Source organism: Salmo salar, chromosome ssa03 (assembly GCF_905237065.1).
Source record: "Salmo salar chromosome ssa03, Ssal_v3.1, whole genome shotgun sequence".
In the NCBI taxonomy this organism is placed as follows: domain Eukaryota; kingdom Metazoa; phylum Chordata; class Actinopteri; order Salmoniformes; family Salmonidae; genus Salmo; species Salmo salar.
In genome coordinates, this window is record NC_059444.1 from 47,760,329 (window position 1) to 47,781,899 (window position 21,571).

The 21,571-nt window shown below is 39.8% G+C and overlaps 1 protein-coding gene across 9 annotated transcripts in view; it reads left to right on the forward strand.

The window, feature by feature from the left end:
- Nucleotides 1-2,120: 2,120 nt before the first annotated feature.
- The window catches only part of LOC106600628 (zinc fingers and homeoboxes protein 3), a 46,627-nt gene continuing 27,176 nt past the window's right edge, over nucleotides 2,121-21,571 (forward strand). For all 9 annotated transcript variants that reach the window (XR_006769144.1, XR_006769145.1, XR_001327861.2 and 6 more), the window contains exon 1: nucleotides 2,121-2,580. The gene's annotated coding sequence lies outside the window, so the exon portion shown is untranslated. The remainder of the gene's footprint in view (nucleotides 2,581-21,571) is intronic.

Below are 21,571 nucleotides of genomic sequence, written 5' to 3' on the forward strand. Positions count from 1 at the left end.
GTACCCCTGAACATTGACGCTACTGGAACTCATTGTATATACTGTAGACTCGTTATTGTTTTATTGTGTTACTTACTTATTACCTCTGCACTGTTGGGAATAGACTCATAAGTAAGCAAAGTGTACACTGGTTATATTCGATGCATATGACCAATAAAATTTGATTTGCTTCACAGAGAGGAGATTTCCTGCTCTAGTATTTGTGCCGAGTTGCTACTAATTTCAAAATTCAGTTGAAAATAGGTGGTCTCAGAGACAACTGCAGTCTGTACCCCTTGGTAACTGTGGACCAGATCCAGGGCAGGAATGCGCATGAGCGCGTAGCCCACAGGTCGGTAGACTCTTGCTCAACAGTGGTTCTGGAGTTCCATTTACATTGTATTTTTGCTCTGTGTTTTTGGCATGACGCCTAGATACAGCAGAGACTTTTTTATTGAAAAGGGTATTCAGTATTCGGTAACTGGATTTATGAATCCAGTTGACACACTGGAAAACATGGGGACAGTGCTTAGTGGCGACTAACAATTTGTCTTCCTGCCCCGGCTGCTTGAACTAAAGCTGGGGGCGAGCCATGGCATAGAAGGCACTCGGGAAAAGTAGAGTGGATTCCCTCTGTCTTCCTTGAGAGCTAACGCATGAGAATGGTTCGCTGCACAAATGGAAGGGTGTTAAGAGCACAGATGTGCCTCACCCCAATAGTAGTGTGTGGGTTGGCTGCCCCTCTCTACTGCAGGGGGCGTACACCTAGGTTGGGCACCCTTTCTTCCCTCTTCTTCAGAACTGTAGCCTCTGGCCCCTTCAACGCTCTTTACCGCCTCCACATAGGAGATTTGCTGTACAGCCCTGACCCTTGACACCTCAACCCCTTTCACCCTAACAGGGCACTCTGGGAATTTGGAAATATGACCCCCACCACAGTTTCAACATTTTACATTCAGAGACTCTTCAATAACATATTCCTTCCGTCTGCAAACACTTGACAAATGGCCAAACTTTTTACACTTCTTGCATTGCATTGGGTTTTGCAGGAACACTCCTACAGCGTATCTTAAATATCCCAACTTTACATAGGGTGGTAAATCCTCACAAACAACAATGATACAGATAAACTTTTCTCCTTTTTCCCATTCTCCGTACGGGTCAAGCGACATGCATTAACTACTCCTGGAATTTTTTGTTTAAGATATTGATTATCAATGTCCAATGGAACACCAGAGATTTCACCATTTACTGGTGCCCTGCTCCGAAAATCAAAGCTGTTCACTTTATGCGTCGATACTTCCGCGAGCCACAATGCATGCTCCTTTTGCTCTTTAGATACACACGATATCAACACCATACCACTCCCAGTTACTTTGACTGCATCCACTTTTCCCCAACGCCTTCTTCACCATCCTCGTGACTTCAAAAGGGTTTCCCAAATAAACATCCTTATTAAAAAAACGTACTCCAACAAGCAACGACTCATCAGACTCATTTTCCACAACAGTTTTAGCCCTTTTTGTTCCATTCTTGGACTTCACTGTTGTCCAATCATCTTTCTGGACTTCACTGTTGTCCACTCATCTTTCTGGCTAATTGTACTCAACGTGTTTTCAGCTTCAAACAACAGTTATGCTTCCGCCATCTCCCCTTCCATGCACCTCTAGACAGAGCCTGCCATTATCATGACAATCACCCCAACATTTAAAGGAACAGTGACAGGAAATAGGGATTGCGTCTGTGTGCTCCCTCAGGGGCTACATCAGTGTGAATTCCCAAATCTGATATGGGTCACATGCAAAACTGAGTGTGGACAGTCAGAAAAAAAGATTGGGTATAGAAAGAAAACCCGATTTGGGTTCTGAGAGTGGCTGTGTAAATACAGTATCTCTGTGAGTTTACCTCAATCTGATGGTGCTTTCAAAACAACTAATAGGAACTCACAGAGACTTGGAATTCCGAGCTGGATGACTGTTCAAAACGATTTTTACCAGTCAGAGCTTGTTTTATCCCAAGTTCCAAGTCGTACTGAACGCACTGAAATCTGAAGTCGGAGTTTTCAGAATTCAGAGTTCCCAGTTGTTGTGAACGTAGCATGGGGACTTGGTGTAATGACGTTTTGTACCACGCGCCTGTCCCTATCCTGTCCAAAGATGGTGGATCAATGAAGATAATTCACTCCCACTGTTTACCATTGGAAACAAATGGTCAGTTCCTGTCTGCTTAACGGAGTTAATCTCCAATAAACACCAATGCGATAGCAGCTGGGTCTGGTCTACTTAGTTCATTGACTTCAAATGAACCAGAAAAAAACAGTGAGTGGAGTGTCTCGCTTCCTCTTCCGTCTATGCCCTGACTCCGTGTGTTGTATTTTCCTCTCCACTATCCCGGACTCCGGGACGTGAGAGACATTAGGAATAAACATGAGCGACGGGAGCCATTGTGGCCACTAGCCAGTCAAGGAAGAGAGGGGGAGAGAGAGGGGTACCACCACTACCTGAGTTGTTATCAACAAAATACCCACATCTCACAGTTTATTTTCTTATATATGGTTCGGTTTATTGAAGTTGACTTTTTCCTCCATCTGGACTAATTAAGGTGAGTGAGCTTTTTATGAATGTATTTACGTTTTAAAAGTTGTGCGAGCGTTACCTTTGCTGTGCTAGTGTTGGTCAGCTGCATGTCGCTCGCATAAAATGGCGACAGCAAGTGGGTTTCTTTTCCCCCTTTCTGAATTGGTTATAATATTGCAAAGATGTATGTAATCCGCCTGTTAATTTATCGCTCACTCTGCGGAGTAAAAAATGTGAGTAACAACACCCGCCAGTTTTGTTACAATGTATCATTTCGGAAAATTTCATGATGGTCTCATTGACGGGATGTGACTCGCAAGCTTTCCTCTTACAATCACTCTCTCTATTTTAATTAGTCACACTTTTATAGGTTGACTAATGTAGTTATAACGTAATGCAACAGCAAGTAGTTAACGCACTGTAGGCGTTATGGTTTATGTGGAATCTGATTTAATTTGAATCAGTCCATATCGCATCCTCATTGTTTAATGGTTTTGAGGAAGATTGGCTATATTCTATTAAAGTTTAAGATATTCTAAATATCATAAAATCGTTTGTCCATGGACATTTTCCAAATGATCACAATCAGAAATTATTGGAAAATAAGACTAAATAGCCTATTTGTTTCACCCCAGCTGTGACAGAAATGTATTTATCAAACAGTTTATGCGAATGATTGAATGTAATCAGAATATCATAATTTGCACTTTTTTGTCTCTTCATATTTAAATTCATATCTCAATATACACACTGTGTGACTGATAGCCTATATGAATGTATGCAAGCAGCAGTAGTTGTTTTAGGTTACTCCCACAACATGTCAACATTGCCATGCTTTCTGTGTGTGATTTTAGAGATTAGTTCAAAGCTGTACCCCAAAGGCTAATTTGTCTGATGTCCATGTGATAAACAAGCCATAGTGCCCCAGCTCCAATCAAGCTATCTATTCATCAGCCATGTCACAGTTATCACCCCTGACATAAACCAAATGCTATACCTTTGTTGGAAAGAAAAGAGTAGACTAGTCCTTTATAAGTAAATGGAGGAGGAGGTGGGAGTACTACAGTCTGGGGTCTGGTTTAGGAGATCTTATACATTTTGTTCACCAGTGTTGGGTTCTGACCTTTTAAACTTGAAAATATGAAATATCCTTATTCATGTCACCCGAGAGAGGGGAATGTAAAGTGTTTACATTCTACCAGGATATGTTATTGTCAGACATCAAGTGTCCTATGGGAGGAGAAGAGACACAGTCTGGTACAAGTCAACATGGCAGCTGTGAGTTGGGGAGGAGTGAGGAATTAGGGCAGAGGTCAGGTTAGATGAAGTGAGGAAGAACATATATCACTAATCTTCTGGTTAGCAACAGAGGTGTATTGGCTGTTCTTTGTCTGTGCAGCTGTATGACCCAATGGGTGAATAAACTTGGTTTGAGCTTTACTAATTATCTGTGAAATGTTATAATGTTAATTTAGAACCTAACACCAACTAATGTCACTTTTGAAGAATTTATGGAAGAAAAAAATACACACAAAGGCTTCATAATTCATAATGGTCATGTTAACTGATCTCATAGAACAAAACATACATCTCCTAAACCTGTGTCAACCTCAGACCTTATTTTCATAATTTGTTCCAAAACCCTATTCTTTCCCCATTCTTTTTTTTCCCATAGGGATGGCTGAACGAGGTATCTAATTTCCGTGTTTTAGGACTACAAGCTGGCGAGCTCTATTAGGCCTATGAATTCTAGATACTTTTGAAGCACATGTTGTGCTCTGGAAACTCCTATTCAATCCTGTAAAGACGTTTATTACAAAAAGCTAAAACGTTGATACAAAAACCTGTCAAAAAAACATTTTGGACATTGAAATTACAAAGTAATTTGTGGACTATTAGGTTTCTACATTGTGTATAAGCACTACTCATTGAGATGTATTACATAAAAAATGTGACACTTTGTCTTTAGGAGCGTCAAGTTTGTGAGTGAAGATTACTAAAGTTTCTCTTGAAAACGCTCAATATTTAAAGACTGCCTCAAAAATATGATTCAATGGAAATTGAAATGACAATATTGAAAATCGAAGTGACAATATTGAAAATCGAGATGACTATATTGGAAATATAAATACAGTGGGCTATAGGCTACAAAGACCTATATATTTCAATTAGAGGTCGACCGATTATGATTTTTCAATACCGATACCGATTATTGGAGGACCGAAAAAGCCGATACCAATTAATCGGCCGATTTTATAATAAAAAAAATATATAAATAAATAAATAAAAATGTATTATAATAATAATAAATAAATACATATGTATTTATTTGTAATAATGACAATTACAACAATACTGAATGAACACTTATTTTAACTTAATATAATACATCAATAAAATCAATTTAGCCTCAAATAAATAATGAAACATGTTCAATTTGGTTTAAATAATGCAAAAACAAAGTGTTGGAGAAGAAAGTAAAAGTGCATTATGTGCCATGTAAGAAAGCTAACGTTTAAGTTCCTTGCTCAGAACATGAGAACATATGAAAGCTGGTGGTTCCTTTTAACATGAGTCTTCAATATTCCCAGGTAAGAAGTTTTAGGTTGTAGTTATTATAGGAATTATAGGACTATTTCTCTCTCTACGATTTGTATTTCATATACCTTTGACTATTGGATGTTCTTATAGGCACTTTAGTATTGCCAGTGTAACAGGATAGCTTCCGTCCCTCTCCTCACTCCTACCTGGGCTCGAACCAGGAACACATCGACAACAGCCACCCTCGAAGCAGTGTTACCCATGCAGAGCAAGGGGAAAAACTACTCCAAGTCTCAGAGCGAGTGACGTTTGTAACGCTATTAGCGCGCACCCGGCTAACTAGCTAGCCATTTCACATTGGTTACACCAGCCTAATCTTGGGAGTTGACAGGCTTGAAGTCATAAACAGCGCAATGCATTGCAAAGGGCTGCTGGCAAACGCACGAAAGTGCTGTTTGAATGAATGCTTATGAGCCTGCTGCTCCCTACCATCGCTCAGTCAGACTGCTCTATCAAATCATAGACTTAATTATAACATAATAACACACAGAAATACGAGCCTTAGGTCATTAATATGGTCGAATCCGGAAACTATCATCTCAAAAACAAAACGTTTTTCCTGTCGGTGAAATACGGAACCGTTCCGTATTTTATCTAACGGGTGGCATCCCTAAGTCTAAATATCCCTGTTACATTGCACAACCTTCAATGTTATGTCATAATTATGTAAAATTCTGGCAAATTAGTTCACAACGAGCCAGGCGGCCAAAACTGTTGCATATACCCTGACTCTGCGTGCAATGAACGCAAAATGACACAATTTCACCTGGTTAATATTGCCTGCTAACCTGGATTTCTTTTAGCTAAATATGCGGGTTTAAAAATATATACTTCTGTGTATTGATTTTACGAAAGGCATTGATGGTTAGGTACAGTCATGCAACGATTGTGCTTTTTTCGCAAATGCGCTTTTGTTAAATCATCCCCCGTTTGGTGAAGTCGGCTGTCTTTGTTAGGAAGAAATAGTCTTCACACAGTTCGCAACGAGCCAGGCGGCCCAAACTGCTGCATATACCCTGACTCTTGTTTGCAAGAGAAGTGACACATTTTCCCTAGTTAAAAGAAATTCATGTTAGCAGGCCATATTAACTAAATATGCAGGTTTAAAAAATATACTTGTGTATTGATTTTAAGAAAGGCATTGATGTTTATGGTTGGAGCAATGTGTACCTAAGCGATTATATGCAACGCAGGACAGGCTAGATAAACTAGTAATATCATCAACCATGTGTAGTTAACTAGTGATTTATGATTGATTGATTCTTTTTTTATAAGATAAGTTTAATGCTAGCTAGCAACTTACCTTGGCTTCTTACTGCATTCGCGTAACAGGCAGGCTCCTCGTGGAGTGCAATGTAAAGCAGGTGGTTAGAGCGTTGGACTAGTTAACCGTAAGATTGAATCCCCGAGCTGACAAGGAAAAAATCTGTCGTTCTGCCCCTGAACAAGGCAGTTAACCCACCGTTCCTAGGCCGTCATTGAAAATAAGAATGTGTTCTTAACTGACTTGCCTAGTTAAATAAAGGTAAAAAAATAAAAATAAAAATCGGCCAAATCGGCGTCCAAAAATACCGATTTCCGATTGTTATGAAAACTTGAAATCGGCCCTAATTAATCGGCCATTCCGATTAATCGGTCGACCTCTAATGTATATATGCGTCAGCCTACTAAATATATTTCAAAATTAAAATCAAATTCACTAGCCTATACTTGTAACTTTGTAGGTAGCAGGTGCTGCACCAGAATCACATGTTCTGTTCTGCTTTATGGTTTGAATGTTGTGCGTAATTCCAGTCTATTTAATACAGTGTAGTACAGTAATACAGTTATCACACACCTTGGAGACATGAACACTGCATGTGTGAGGCACTGAAATAGGAGCAGGCCAGCGACTCTCCTGTCACCACTCACAGGAGTGCGTGGAAAAAAACAAGCCCACGAGAGCCAGGAATTGTGTGTGTGTGTGTGTGTGTGTGTGTGTGTGTGTGTGTGTGTGTGTGTGAAAAATTAAATTAGGAGGGTGGGAGGGAACGGGATGGGGGGGCGGTTGCCATGGGAGGGAGTGTGTGTGTGTGGAAAAAATGAAATTAGGAGGGTGGGAGGGAATGGATTGGGGGGGCGGTTGCCATGGGGAGAGTAACACACCAGTGGCATTGCCGACCTTTCTCTCTGGGCCAAACTTATTCAAGGGAGAGGGAGGGACGTAAATACATCCATCCATGCATACATGCAGGGGGGCACAGTTGCCCAAATGGAGGGCACTTACTCTCTCGAGGAGGGGTGGAATTTCATTCCCCCCACAGTAACAAAGGCCTGCTCAGCCTCTTAAAACTTCTTTGGGATAGGGGGCGGTATTTTGACGTCCGGATGAAAAGTGTGCCCAAAGTAAACTGCCTGCTACTCAGGCCCAGAAGCTAGGATATGCATATGATTGGTAGATTCGGATAGAAAACACTCTAAAGTTTCTAAAACTGTTACAATAATGCCTGTGAGTATAACAGAACTGAAATGGCAGGCGAAACCCAGAGGACAAACCATTAAAAAAAACACTGATTTCAATGGCTGGCACTTTTATAATAGGACGAAATCGTCCCTGATTGCAGTTCCTAGGGCTTCCACTAGATGTCAACAGTCTTTAGAAAGAGTTTCAGGCTGGTTTTTGGAAAAATGATTTGTAGTTTTTCTAAGTGGCTCCTATTTTGGCTGTAGTGTTTCCAAGCGCGTGGAAGAGAGGGCGTTCTTTGGTATTTTGCTCCGGTAAAGACAATAACGATTCTCCGTCTTAAATTTGATTGTTTATTTGCGTATTAGGGTACCTATTGTTTGATTAGAAATGTTGATTGACTTGTTTGGATAAGTTTATTGGTAACGTTTGGGATTCATTTTGGATGCATTTTGAAGGAAGGAAATTGAGTGAATTATTGATTGAAGCGCGCCAGCTAAACTGAGTTTTTATGAATATAAAGAAGGACTTTATCCAACAAAAGGACCATTTGTAATGTAACTGGGACCTTTTTGGAGTGCCAACAGAAGATCTTCAAAGGTAAGGCATATATTATATCACTATTTCTGACTTTCGTGTCGCAACTCCCTGGTTGAAAATGATTTGTTATGCAATTGTGTGCTGGACGCTGTCCTCAGATAATCGCATGGTTTGCTTTCGCCGTAAAGCCTTTTTGAAATCTGACACGGCGGCTGTATTGACAACAACGGAAGCTTTATTTTGATGTATTGCACTTGTGATTTCATGAAAGTTAAATATTTAGAGTAATTTAATATGAATTTCGCGCACTGCAATTTCACCGGATGTTGGCCAGATGGGACCCTAGCGTCCCAATGATCTGCAAGAAGTTAACCACTCATACACCAGACAAGCGTAGAGGAAGATTATGTTTGGGAGAAATCCGGAGAGTATTTTCAATCAAATCAGCAAGTGTGAGTCTACACTTGCTGATCTGATTGAAAATACTCTCCGGATTACACTTCTATCTCGCCCGCTAATTGGGATACTTTTGCACATTTGTTGTCTGAGTAAGGTGAATGCTGTAAATCGAGAGGAGTTGATGTATTCTGAAAGACGAGATATTAAGGATTATAATAAATACTGCTTTGATGCCATACAATCAAACCACACACCCATGAGTCGAAATGTGCTTCGCATTTCCATATTTAATTTACAGTATCAAAGTTTATGATTGCAATGTTTGATCCACAGTTAATAGGATGACATGCGTTTTACCCAGGGTTGTTCTGAACAGAATGAACCTACAGTACCAGTCAGAAGTTTACACACCTACTCATTCAAGGATTTTTCTTTATTTTGACTATTTTCTACATTGTAGAATAATAGTGAAGACATCAAAACTATGAAATAACACATGGAATCATGTAGTAACCAAAAAAGTTTTAAACGGATCAAAATATATTTCTTATTACAGATTCTCCAAAGTAGCCACCCTTTGCCTTGATGACAGCTTTGTACACTCTTGGCATTCTCTCAACCAGCTTCATGAGAAATGCTTTTCCATCAGTCTTGAAGGAGTTCCCACATGCTGAGCACATGTTGGCTGCTTTTCCTTCACTCTGCGGTCCAACTCATCCCAAACTATTTCAATTGGATTGAGGTTGGGTGATTGTGGAGGCTAGGTCATCTGATGCAGCACTCCATCACTCTCCTTGGTCAAATAGCCCTTGCACAGCCTGGATAGTCACACTAAGCGCAAACCAGATGGGATGGCGTATCACTGCGGAATGGTGTGGGAGCCATGCTTGTTAAGTGTGCCTTGAATTCTAAATAAATCACAGACAGTGTCACCAGCAAAGCACCCCCTCACCATCACAGCTCCTCCTCCATACTTCACGGTGGGAACCACACATGCAGAGATCATCCGTTCACCTACTCTGCATCTCACAAAGACACAGTGGATACAATCAAAAATCTCAAATTTGGACTCATCAGACCAAAGGACAGATTTCCACCTGTCTAATGTCCATTGCTCGTGTTTCTTGGCCCAAGCATGTCTCTTCTTATTATTGGTGTCCTTTGGTAGTGGTTTCTTTGCAGCAATACGACCATGAAGGCCTAATTCACGCAGTTTCCTCTGAACAGTTGATGTTGAGATGTGTCTGTTACTTGAACTCTGAAGCATTTATTTGGCCTGCAATTTCTGAGGCTGGTAACTCTAATGAACTTATCCTCTGCAGCAGAGGTAACTCTGGGTCTTCCTTTCCTGTGGCGGTCCTCATGAGAGCCAGTTTCTTCATAGCGCTTGATGGTTTTTGCGACTGCACTTGAAGAAACGTTCAGACTTCTTGACATTTACTGAATTGACTGACCTTCGTGTCTTAACCTGTTGGGTCTAGGGGGCAGCATTTGCACGTCTGGATAAAAAAAATGTACCCGATTTAATCTGGTTACTAATCCTACCCAGTAACTAGAATATGCATATACTTATTATATATGGATAGAAAACACTCTAAAGTTTCCAAAACTGTTTGAATGGTGTCTGTGAGTATAACAGAACTCATTTGGCAGGCAAAACCCTGAGACATTTTCTGACAGGAAGTGGATACCTGATGTGTTGTATTGACTTTAAACCTATCCCATTGAAAAACACAGGGGTTTAGGAATATTTTGGCACTTCCTATTGCTTCCACTAGATGTCACCAGCCTTTACAAAGTGTTTTGAGTCTTCTGGAGGGAGATCTGACCGAACAAGAGCCATGGAACGGTGATGTCCCATTAGACACCTGGCGCGCTACTTCATGTTGGGTACCCTCGTTCCAATACGTTATAAAAGACTATGCATTCGTCCACCTTGAATATTATTCATGTTCTGGTTAAAAAGGCCCTAATGATTTATGCTATACAACGTTTGACATGTTTGAACGAACGGAAATATATTTTTTCCCCTCGTTCATGACGAGAAGTCCGGCTGGCTTACATCATGTGCTAACGAGACGGAGATTTTTGGACATAAATGATGAGCTTTTTTGAACAAAACTACATTCGTTATGGACCTGTGATACCTGGAAGTGACATCTGATGAAGAGAATCAAAGGTAATGGATTATTTACATAGTATTTTCGATTTTAGATCTCCCCAACATGACGTCTAGTCTGTATCGCAACGCGTATTTTTCTGGGCACAGTGCTCAGATTATTGCAAAGTGTGATTTCCCAGTAAGGTTATTTTTAAATCTGGCAAGTTGATTGCGTTCAAAAGATGTAAATCTATAATTCTTTAAATGACAATATAATATTTTACCAATGTTTTCTAATTTTAATTATTTAATTTGTGACGCTTGACTTGACTGCCGGTTATTGGAGGGAAACGATTTCCTCAACGTCAATGCCATAGTAAAACGCTGTTTTTGGATATAAATATCAACTTGATAGAACTAAAAATGCATGCATTGTCTAACATAATGTCCTAGGAGTGTCATCTGATGGAGATTGTAAAAGGTTAGTGTATCATTTTAGCTGGTTTTATGGTTTTGGTGACCCTGTCTTTGACTTGACAAAACATTACACACAACTCTTGTAAATGTACTGTCCTAACATACTCTAAATTTATGCTTTCGCCGTAAAACCTTTTTGAAATCGTAAAACGTGGTTAGATTAAGGAGATGTTTATCTTTCAAATGGTGTAACATAGTTGTATTTTTGAAAAATTTGAATTTTGACATTTATTTGGATTCAAATTTGCCGCTCTTGAAATGCACCTGCTGTTGATGGAGTGCACCACGGGTGGCACGCTAGCGTCCCACCTAGCCCCAAGAGGTTAAAGTAATGATGGACTGTTGTTTCTCTCTGCTTATTTTAGTTGTTTTTGCCATAATATATGGACATAGTCTTTTACCAAACAGGGCAAGCTTCTGTATACCACCCCTACCTTGTCACAACACAACTGTCATGACTCTCCTGTGACGATCTGAAGGATCAGGTTACAGCTCTACAGCGTGCTCTCTCTCGTAGAGGGGAGAGCGGGAAGTCGGCTGTTTCATGAAGTCATAAATACCGAAACTCCTTTCCCCACTCTGCCAAGATGAACGTTGAGAATACCTTTGTTACCACAGAGAAAGACTTTGCAGTACGGTAACCTCAAGAGATTTTCTAATGTAACAATATTTCTGTTTTCCAACCAGTTGGAAAAGAAGAGTCAAAAGCGCAGGGACGAGGTCCCCACGTTGAAATGGCTAAGAAATCTACAAACTAAAGAACAATTATTCATGCTGCAGCTGTGTAAATACTTTAGTCTGGTAAACGCATCCGATCTAAGAACGTTTCTGAATGGTACTCTGAAGTACCTATAAAACAACTACAACCATGAAAGACCGAGGGACTTCTGGGGATTTCAACCAGAGACTGATGAACTATTATCCAGCAGACGGACTGGCAATACCAGAGAGGGACAACAAAGGCATACACTCGTAAATATGTAAATTACAATTTATTTTTGAATGAGCGGCTGTTAATGTTAAAAGTATTAGCATTTCATGAGTGTAGTTATCAACTGTATTACAGTGAATCCTCTCTGTGTTTCCTGCTCTTGAGCTGTCCCCACCCCCTTTCCTTTGTCTACCAAGTCATATCGGCTTAGCCCACTACGGACTTTTCTATCATGTCAATAACCAATGTATGACCTATTGTGCATGTGTGTGTTTATGTAATTCTGTGAATAAGTTAGCTAGTAAATAAATAATTACGGCAATTTGTATATTGCTGATTCATGATCTATGTTAGGGTTCATGCAGATATTCAAGGGTTTGCAACATTCAGAATATGACTGATGAGGTAGTAATACATTAATAAGTGAATGTAATCGATAAGTTATTGAAAATATTCGAAGAGTTATATTCGGGAAATAAACATTTTCCCGTGGTGCCCCGACTTCCTAGTTCATTAAAGTTACACGATTAGTTTAATTGCATAATTAAATTACAGATTGTTAATTTATAAAATAAATTCTCTGTCTTCACATTTAATGATAGTCAACGCTACAACACAACTGATTGGCTCAAAGGCATTAAGAAGGAAAGAAATTCCACAAATGCACACCATTGAAATTCATTCCAGGTGACTACCTCATGAAGCTGGTTGAGAGAATGCCAAGAGTGTGCAAAGCTGTCCATCAAGGCTAATTTGAAGAATCTCGTAAAATATATTTAACACTTTTTTTCGTAACTACATGATTCCATATGTGTTATTTCATAGTTTTGATGTCTTCATTAATATTCTACAATGTAGAAAATAGTAAAAATAAAGAAACACCCTTGAATGAGTAGGTGTGTCCAAACTTTGGATTGGTACTGTATGTACACAGTACTTTGTTGAAGCACCTTTGGCAGAAATTACGGTATTGAGTCTTCTTCGGTCTGCACACCTGTATTTGGGGAGTTTCTCCCATTCGTCTCTGCAGGTCCTCTCAAACTTTATCAGGTTGCATGGGGAGCATTGCTGCACAGCTATTTTCAAGTCTCTCAAGATATGTTCAAGTCTGGGCTCTGGCTGGGCCACTCAAGGACATTCAGAGACTTGTCCCGAAGCCACTCCTGTTTTGTCTTGGCTGTGTGCTCAGGATCGTTGTCCTGTTGGAAGGTGAGCCTTCACCCCATTCGAAGGTCCTGAGGGCTCTGGAGCAGGTTTTCATCAAAGATCTTTCCCTCGATCCTGACTAGTCTCCCGGTCCCTGCTGCTGAAAAACATCCTCACAGCATGATGCTGCCAGAACCATGATTCACTATAGGGATGGTGCCAGGTTTCCTCCAGACGTGACCCTTGGCATTCAGGCCAAAGAGTTCAATCTTGGTTTCATCAGACCAGAGAATCTTATTTCTCATGGTCTGAGAGTCTTTAGGTGCTTTTTGGCAAACTCTAAACGGGCTGTCATGTACCTTTTTTACTGAGGAGTGGCTTCAGTCTGGCCACTCTACCATAAAGGCCTGATTGGTGGAGTGCTGCAGAGATGGTTGATGTTCTGGAAGGTTCTCCCATCTCCACAGACTAGCTCTAGAGCTCTGTCAGAGTGACCTTCGGGTTCTTAGTCACCTCCCTGACCAAGGCTCTTCTTCCCCGATTGCTCAGTGCAGCCAGCTCTAGGAAGAGTCTTGGTGGTTCCAAACTTCTTCCATTTAAGAATGATGGAAGCCACTGTGTTCTTGGGGACCTTCAATGCTGTAGAAATGTTTTGGTACTCTTCCCCAGATCTGTGCCTCGACACAATCCTGTCTTTAGACCTCATGGATTGGTTTTTGCTCTGACATGCACTGTCAACCGTGAGACCTTTTATATAGACAGGTGTGCGCTTTTCCAATCAATTTGTAGAAAAATCTCAAGGATGATCAATGGAAACAGGACGCACCTGAGCTCAATTTGAGTCTCATAGCAAAGTGTCTGAATACTTATGTAAATAAGGTATTTCTGCTTTAATTTGTAAACCATTTGCACTGTATGTCGTATTGTGAAGAAAATTATCAGCAGAACACACACTTAGAATGGAGTCATGACTGCATTTATGTGCACCAACAAAATCTGTCTGAAGTGCCTTTTGTATGTAAAATCATGTTCGAACTTAACCTCTATGGGCTAGGTGGGACGCTAGCGTGCCACCCGTGGTGCACTCCATCAACAGCAGGTGCATTTCAAGAGCGGCAAATTTGAATCCAAATAAATGTCAAAATTCAAATTTTTCAAACATACAACTATTTTACACCCTTTGAAAGATAAACATCTCCTTAATCTAACCACGTTTTACGATTTCAAAAAGGTTTTACGGCGAAAGCATAAATTTAGAGTATGTTAGGACAGTACATTTACAAGAGTTGTGTGTAATGTTTTGTCAATTCAAAGACAGGGTCACCAAAACCATAAAACCAGCTAAAATGATGCACTAACCTTTTACAATCTCCATCAGATGACACTCCTAGGACATTATGTTAGACAATGCATGCATTTTTAGTTCTATCAAGTTCATATTTATATCCAAAAACAGCGTTTTACTATGGCATTGATGTTGAGGAAATCGTTTCCCTCCAATAACCGGCAGTCAAGTCAGCGTCACAAATTAAATAATTAAAATTAGAAAACATTGGTAAAATATTATATTGTCATTTAAAGAATTATAGATTTACATCTCTTGAACGCAATCAACTTGCCAGATTTAAAAATAACCTTACTGGGAAATCACACTTTGCAATAATCTGAGCACTGCTCCCAGAAAAATACGCGTTGCGATACAGACTAGACGTCATGTTGGGGCGATCTAAAATCGAAATTACTATGTAAATAATCCATTACCTTTGATTCTCTTCATCAGATGTCACTTCCAGGTATCACAGGTCCATAACGAATGTAGTTTTGTTCAAAAAAGCTCATCATTTATGTCCAAAAATCTCCGTCTTGTTAGCACATGATCTAAGCCAGCCGGACTTCTCGTCATGAACGAGGGGAAAAAATATATGTACGTTCGTTCAAACATGTCAAACGTTGTATAGCATAAATCATTAGGGCCTTTTTTAACCAGAACATGAATAATATTCAAGGTGGACGAATGCATACTCTTTTATAACGTATTGGAACGAGGGTACCCAACATGAACTCGCGTGCCAGGTGTCTAATGGGCCATCATCGTTCCATGGCTCTTGTTCGGTCAGATCTCCCTCCAGAAGACTCAAAACACTTTGTAAAGGCTGGTGACATCTAGTGGAAGCAATAGGAAGTGCCAAAATATTCCTCAGCCCCTGTGTTTTTCAATGGGATAGGTTTAAAGGTAATACAACACATCAGGTATCCACTTCCTGTCAGAAAATGTCTCAGGGTTTTGCCTGCCAAATGAGTTCTGTTATACTCACAGACACCATTCAAACAGTTTTAGAAAATGTAGGGTGTTTTCTATCCATATGTAATAAGTATATGCATATTCTAGTTACTGGGTAGGAGTGGTAACCAGATTAAATCGGGTATGTTTTTTTATCCAGCCGTGTCAATACTGCCCCCTAGCCCTAACAGGTTAACTAGCCATGTGGCAATATAATAAGCTTTCAAATGATGCCCACCTGATCCATATTTATAATGGAATTCTTTGGGATTGTGTAAACAACAGTAATTGTGTGATGGTGGGGATGCAAAGCTGTGTTCCAAACAGAAAACGGTGTGCTTGCTTCAGTTCCTCAATAGCAAAGTTAAGAGGGCTCAAAAAAGTGCCTTATAGTTGAAGGCTCTTTCCTTGAGTCATAAAAGTTCATTGAAATTACTTAGGAACTTAGGCACAGTTTGGAGAGGTGTGTGTGGCCACTTGAGTGAGACTGAAAGTAGCCATGCTGACTCGCACTAGTTTAGAGAAACTTGTAACGTTAGCTGCTGATAGTGATAGTTCCCATCTTGACTGCATCAGATTGATCTAAAAAGATGGCTAAGCTAGCTAGCTAAGCCAGCCGGTCCGCTAACTAATTGAGACGACAATATGCTGCAGTCCCCGTCCTTGTAAACAGATAACAACACTATGATTCAGATTAAACAACAACCTACCTGTTGGTTGTTTGTTGTAGCTCACTCCTTCTCATTTGCGTACCAAGGTGTTGTTATAGATCAGTATATAATCAAATCCATTTTATGTTCTTCAATCTTAAGCTAACAAGGAGGCCAGCATCCTGGAGTCGCCTCTTCACTGTTGACGTTGAGACTGGTGTTTTGCGGTTACTATTTAATGAAGCTGCCAGTTGAGGACTTGTGAGGTGTCTGTTTCTCAAACTAGACACTCTAATCTACTTGTCCTCTTGCTCAGTTGTGCACCGGGGCCTCCAACTGCTCTTTCTATTCTGGTAAGAGCCAGTTTGCGCTGTAGTACACAGCGTTGTACGAGATCTTCAGTTTCTTGGCAATTTTTCGCATGGGATAGCCTTTATTTCTCAGAACAAGAATAGACTGATGAGTTTCAGAAGACCCTAACCCTAGCCTTTTAAAATGATAAACTTGGATTAGCTAACACAATGTTCCATTGGAACACAGGAGTTGTGGTTGCTGATAATGGGCCGCTGTACGCCTATGTAGATATTCCATAAAAAATCTGCCGTTTCCAGCTACAATAGTCATTTACAACATTAACAATGTCTACACTGTATTTCTGATCAATTTGATGTCATTTTAATGGACAAAAAATTGTCTTTTCTTTCAAAAACAAGGACATTTCTAAGTGACCCCAAACTTTTGAATGGTGGTGTACATCATGGGCAAGAAACATAGTAGTAGCACTCTATCAAAGTTGACCTGGTCCAACCATTTCATCTTCGCTCTCTCCTTCTCAAACTGAACAGAACATAGGCTATTTCGCCCTCAAGATTTTTTGGACTGGGCCTAATCAAAAATTATTTTCGGAAGAAACCTTTGACTCCTCCTGAGCTGCTGCCCAACACAGCACAGCCATTGGTTAAGCAGCACACAATGTTTTTGATCAGCAGAGCAGGCTGGGGCTCAGGGTTGGAATATCCATATTATTATTATAATTTTTTTTGTACCTTTATTTAGCTAGGCAAGTTAGTTAAGAACAAATTCTTATTTTCAATGACGGCCTAGGAACAGTGTGCGGCATCCAGCGAAAAATCATATCGCCATTAGCATAACAAAATTTAATAATTAAAAAATATATATCTTTAATTATATCGTTTTATAGATACACCTCTCCTGAATCGAACCACGTTGTCCGATTTCAAAAAGGCTTTACAGCAAAAGCAAAACATTAGATTATGTTAGAGGAGTATATCGTAAAAGTAGCCACATAGCCATTTTCCGACCAACCACATGCATCACAAATAACCAAAAAACAGCTAAATGCAGCACTAACCTTTGACAATCTTCATCAGATGACACACCTAGGACATCATGTTACACAATACATGCATTCTTTTGTTCGATAAAGTTAATTTTTATATATAAAAACAGCATTTTACATCGGTGCGTAACGTTGACTAACTATTTTCCCTCAAATGCATCCGATGAAACAGAGCTAAAATTTACTAAATTACTATTGTAAAACATTTTTAAAATGTAATATTGTCATTCTAAGATTTATAGATGAATATCTCTTGAAAGCACCTGTAATGCCAGATTTAAAATTAACTTTACTGGGTAATCACACTTTGCGATAAAAGGGGATGCGATACTCAGAACAATAGGCTAGCAATAGCAATAGGCTAGCCATCTTGGAACAATCACATATCACATCTAGTCTTGTATACTATCGTCATTAATCCCTTACCTTACCTGGTTGTCTTCATCAGAAAGCACTTCCAGGAATCCCAGGTCCACAACAAATGTATTTTCGTTCGAAAAAAATACTCCTTTATGTTCCAAGAGCTTGTTCTTGTTAGCGCGTCTGAAGGCTGCTCCAAAACTTCCGTCGGCCACGGGACAGCCATTTCGAGAAAATGCATTTTTTCCCCATTTAGGTTCGTTCAAACATGTCAAACGTTGTATAACATAAATCTTCAGGGCGTTTTTCAACAAGAGAGCCAATAAGATTCGAGGGGACGATTGCATTGTGTTTCAATACGTTTCGAAAGGGGAGGGTAACCAGGGGCGTCGGCGTCATAATGGTGATGGCCCTCTCCGTTTGACCACGTTCCACTGCGTCTCATTCATTCAGTTTTCACAGTAGGAGTCTCAAATCACTTTGTAAAGACTGGGGACATCTAGTGGAAGCAATAGGAAGTGCTCAATGAACCATAGCTCACGGTGTGATTAATAGGCAACGTGATGAAGTTGAGTTCGCAATTCAGAATTCCACTTCCTGTTTCGATCTGTCTCGGGGTTTTGACTGCCATATGAGTTCTGTTATACTCACAGACACCATTCAAACAGTTTTAGAAACTTTAGGGTGTTTTCTATCCACAATTATTAATTATATGCATATCCTAGCTTCTGAGTTTGAGTAGGAGGCCGTTTAAAATGGGCACGTATTTTTTTCAAAAATCGCTTTAGCGTTCCTAGGGGAACGCCAAGAGGTTTACCTGTTAGGGCTAGGGGGCAGTATTGACACAGCCGGATAAAAAACGTACCCGATTTAATCTGGTTACTACTCCTGCCCAGTAACTAGAATATGCATATAATTATTGGCTTTGGATAGAAAACACCCTAAAGTTTCTAAAACTGTTTGAATGGTGTCTGTGAGTATAACAGAACTCATATGGCAGGCCAAAACCTGAGAAGATTCCATGCAGGAAGTGGCCTGTCTGACAAATTGTGTTTCATCTTGGCTCTTTTTATTGAAGACTGAGGATCTTTGCAATAACGTCACACTTCCTACGGCTCCCATAGGCTCTCAGAGCCCGGGAAAAAGCTGAACGATATCGAGGCAGGCTCTGGCTGAAACACATTATCGCTTTTGGCAAGTGGCCGATCAGAGTACTATGGGCTTAGGCGCGTGCCCGAGTCGACCGAATGCTTTATTTTCTTTTGTCTGTTTACCTAAACGCAGATTCCCGGTCGGAATATTATCGCTTTTTTTATGAGAAAAATTGCATAAAAATTGATTTTAAACAGCGGTTGACATGCTTCGATGTACGGTAATGGAATATTTAGAATTTTTTTGTCACGAATTGCGCCATGCTCGTCACCCTTATTTACCCTTTCGGATAGTGTCTTGAACGCACAAACAAAACGCCGCTGTTTGGATATCACTATGGATTATTTTGAACCAAACCAACATTTGTTATTGAAGTAGAAGTCCTGGGAGTGCATTCTGACGAAGACAGCAAAGGTAATAACATTTTTCTTATAGTAAATCTGACTTTGGTGAGTGCTAAACTTGCTGGGTGTCTAAATAGCTAGCCCTGTGATGCCGGGCTATCTACTGAGAATATTGCAAAATGTGCTTTCACCGAAAAGCTATTTTAAAATCGGACATAGCGAGTGCATAGAGGAGTTCTGTATCTATAATTCTTAAAATAATTATGTTTTTTGTGAACGTTTATCGTGAGTAATTTAGTAAATTCACCGGCAGTGTTCGGTGGGAATGCTAGTCACATGCTAATGTAAAAAGCTGGTTTTTGATATAAATATGAACTTGATTCAACAAAACATGCATGTATTGTATAACATAATGTCCTAGGGGTGTCATCTGATGAAGATCATCAAAGGTTAGTGCTGCATTTAGCTGTGGTTTGGGTTTATGTGACATTATATGCTAGCTTGAAAAATGGGTGTCTGATTATTTCTGGCTGGGTACTCTGCTGACATAATCTAATGTTTTGCTTTCGTTGTAAAGCCTTTTTGAAATCGGACAGTGTGGTTAGATTAACGAGAGTCTTGTCTTTAAAATGGTGTAAAATAGTCATATGTTTGAGAAATTGAAGTAATAGCATTTCTAAGGTATTTGAATATCGCGCCACGGGATTATCGGAAACTATCACGTTTATTCTTTCAGTGAAATATGGAACTGTTCCGTATTTTATCTAACGGGTGGCATCCATAAGTCTAAATATTCCTGTTACATTGCACAACCTTCAATGTTATGTCATAATTACGTAAAATTCTGGCAAATTAGTTCGCAACGAGCCAGGCGGCCCAAACTGTTGCATATACCCTGACTCTGCGTGCAATGAACGGAAGAGAAGTGACACAATTTCACCTGGTTAATATTGCCTGCTAACCTGGATTTATTTTAGTTAAATATGTAGGTTTAAAAATATATACTTCTGTGTATTGATTTTAAGAAAGGCATTGATGTTTATGGTTAGGAACAGTCGTGCAATGATTGTGCTTTTTTCGCAAATGAACTTTTGTTAAATCATCCCCCGTTCGGCGAAGTTGGCTGTCTTTGTTAGGAAAAATTGGTCTTCACACAGTTCGCAACGAGCCAGGCGGCCCAAACTGCTGCATATACCCTGACTCTGTTTGCAAGATAAGTGACACATTTTCCCTAGTTAAAAGAAATTAATGTTAGCAGGCAATATTAACTAAATATGCAGGTTTAAAAATATATACTTCTGTGTATTGATTTTAAGAAAGACATTGATGTTTATGGTTAGGTACAAGTTGGAGCAACCTTTTTCGCGAATGCGCACCGCATCGATTATATGCAACGCAGGACAGGCTAGATAAACTAGTAATATCATCAACCATGTGTAGTTAACTAGTGATTATGATTGATTGATTGTTTTTTATAAGATAAGTTTAATGCTAGTTAGCAACTTACCTTGGCTTCTTAATGCATTCGCATAACAGGCAGGCTCCTCGTGGAGTGTAAAGCAGGTGGTTAGAGCATTGGACTAGTTAACCGTAAGGTTGCAGATTGAATCCCCAAGCTGACAAGGTACAAAACTGTCGTTCTGCCCCTGAACAAGGCAGTTAACCCACCGTTCCTAGGCCGTCATTGAAAATAAAAATGTGTTGTTAACTGACTTTCCTAGTTAAAAAATATTGATAAAAAATAAAAATAACTTTTAAAAAATCGGCTAATCGGTGGCCAAAAATACTGATTGTTATGAAAACTTGAAATCGGCCCTAATTAATCGGCCATTCCGATTAATCGGTCGACCTCTAATCAAAAGGATCATGCTGTTTGAATGTGGATGCTATGAAAGTGAACTATGTTTGCATGCGATCAGGGGGGTTTTCATTCTGCCGATTCTATTGAAAAATGTTTCTTAAACGGAAAATCCAAGATGGCGTAGCAGTCAGACGTCTTTGTCCTGTCGTGTCCCTTGTATATATATTTTTTAAATATTTTTGTAAACCTCAACTTCTAAATACTCTCCTGCAACCCGCCTCACTCAATGTGGCGTGGATCTGTTTTTTTCTAAAGTATTTCTATTTACTTCGGATCTGGAATCCCTCAACTGAAGCTAGCCAGCTAACTACCTACCAGCTATCAGTCAGCAAACCACTGCTAGCGGTCATCAGCTAACCTTTAGCTCGGA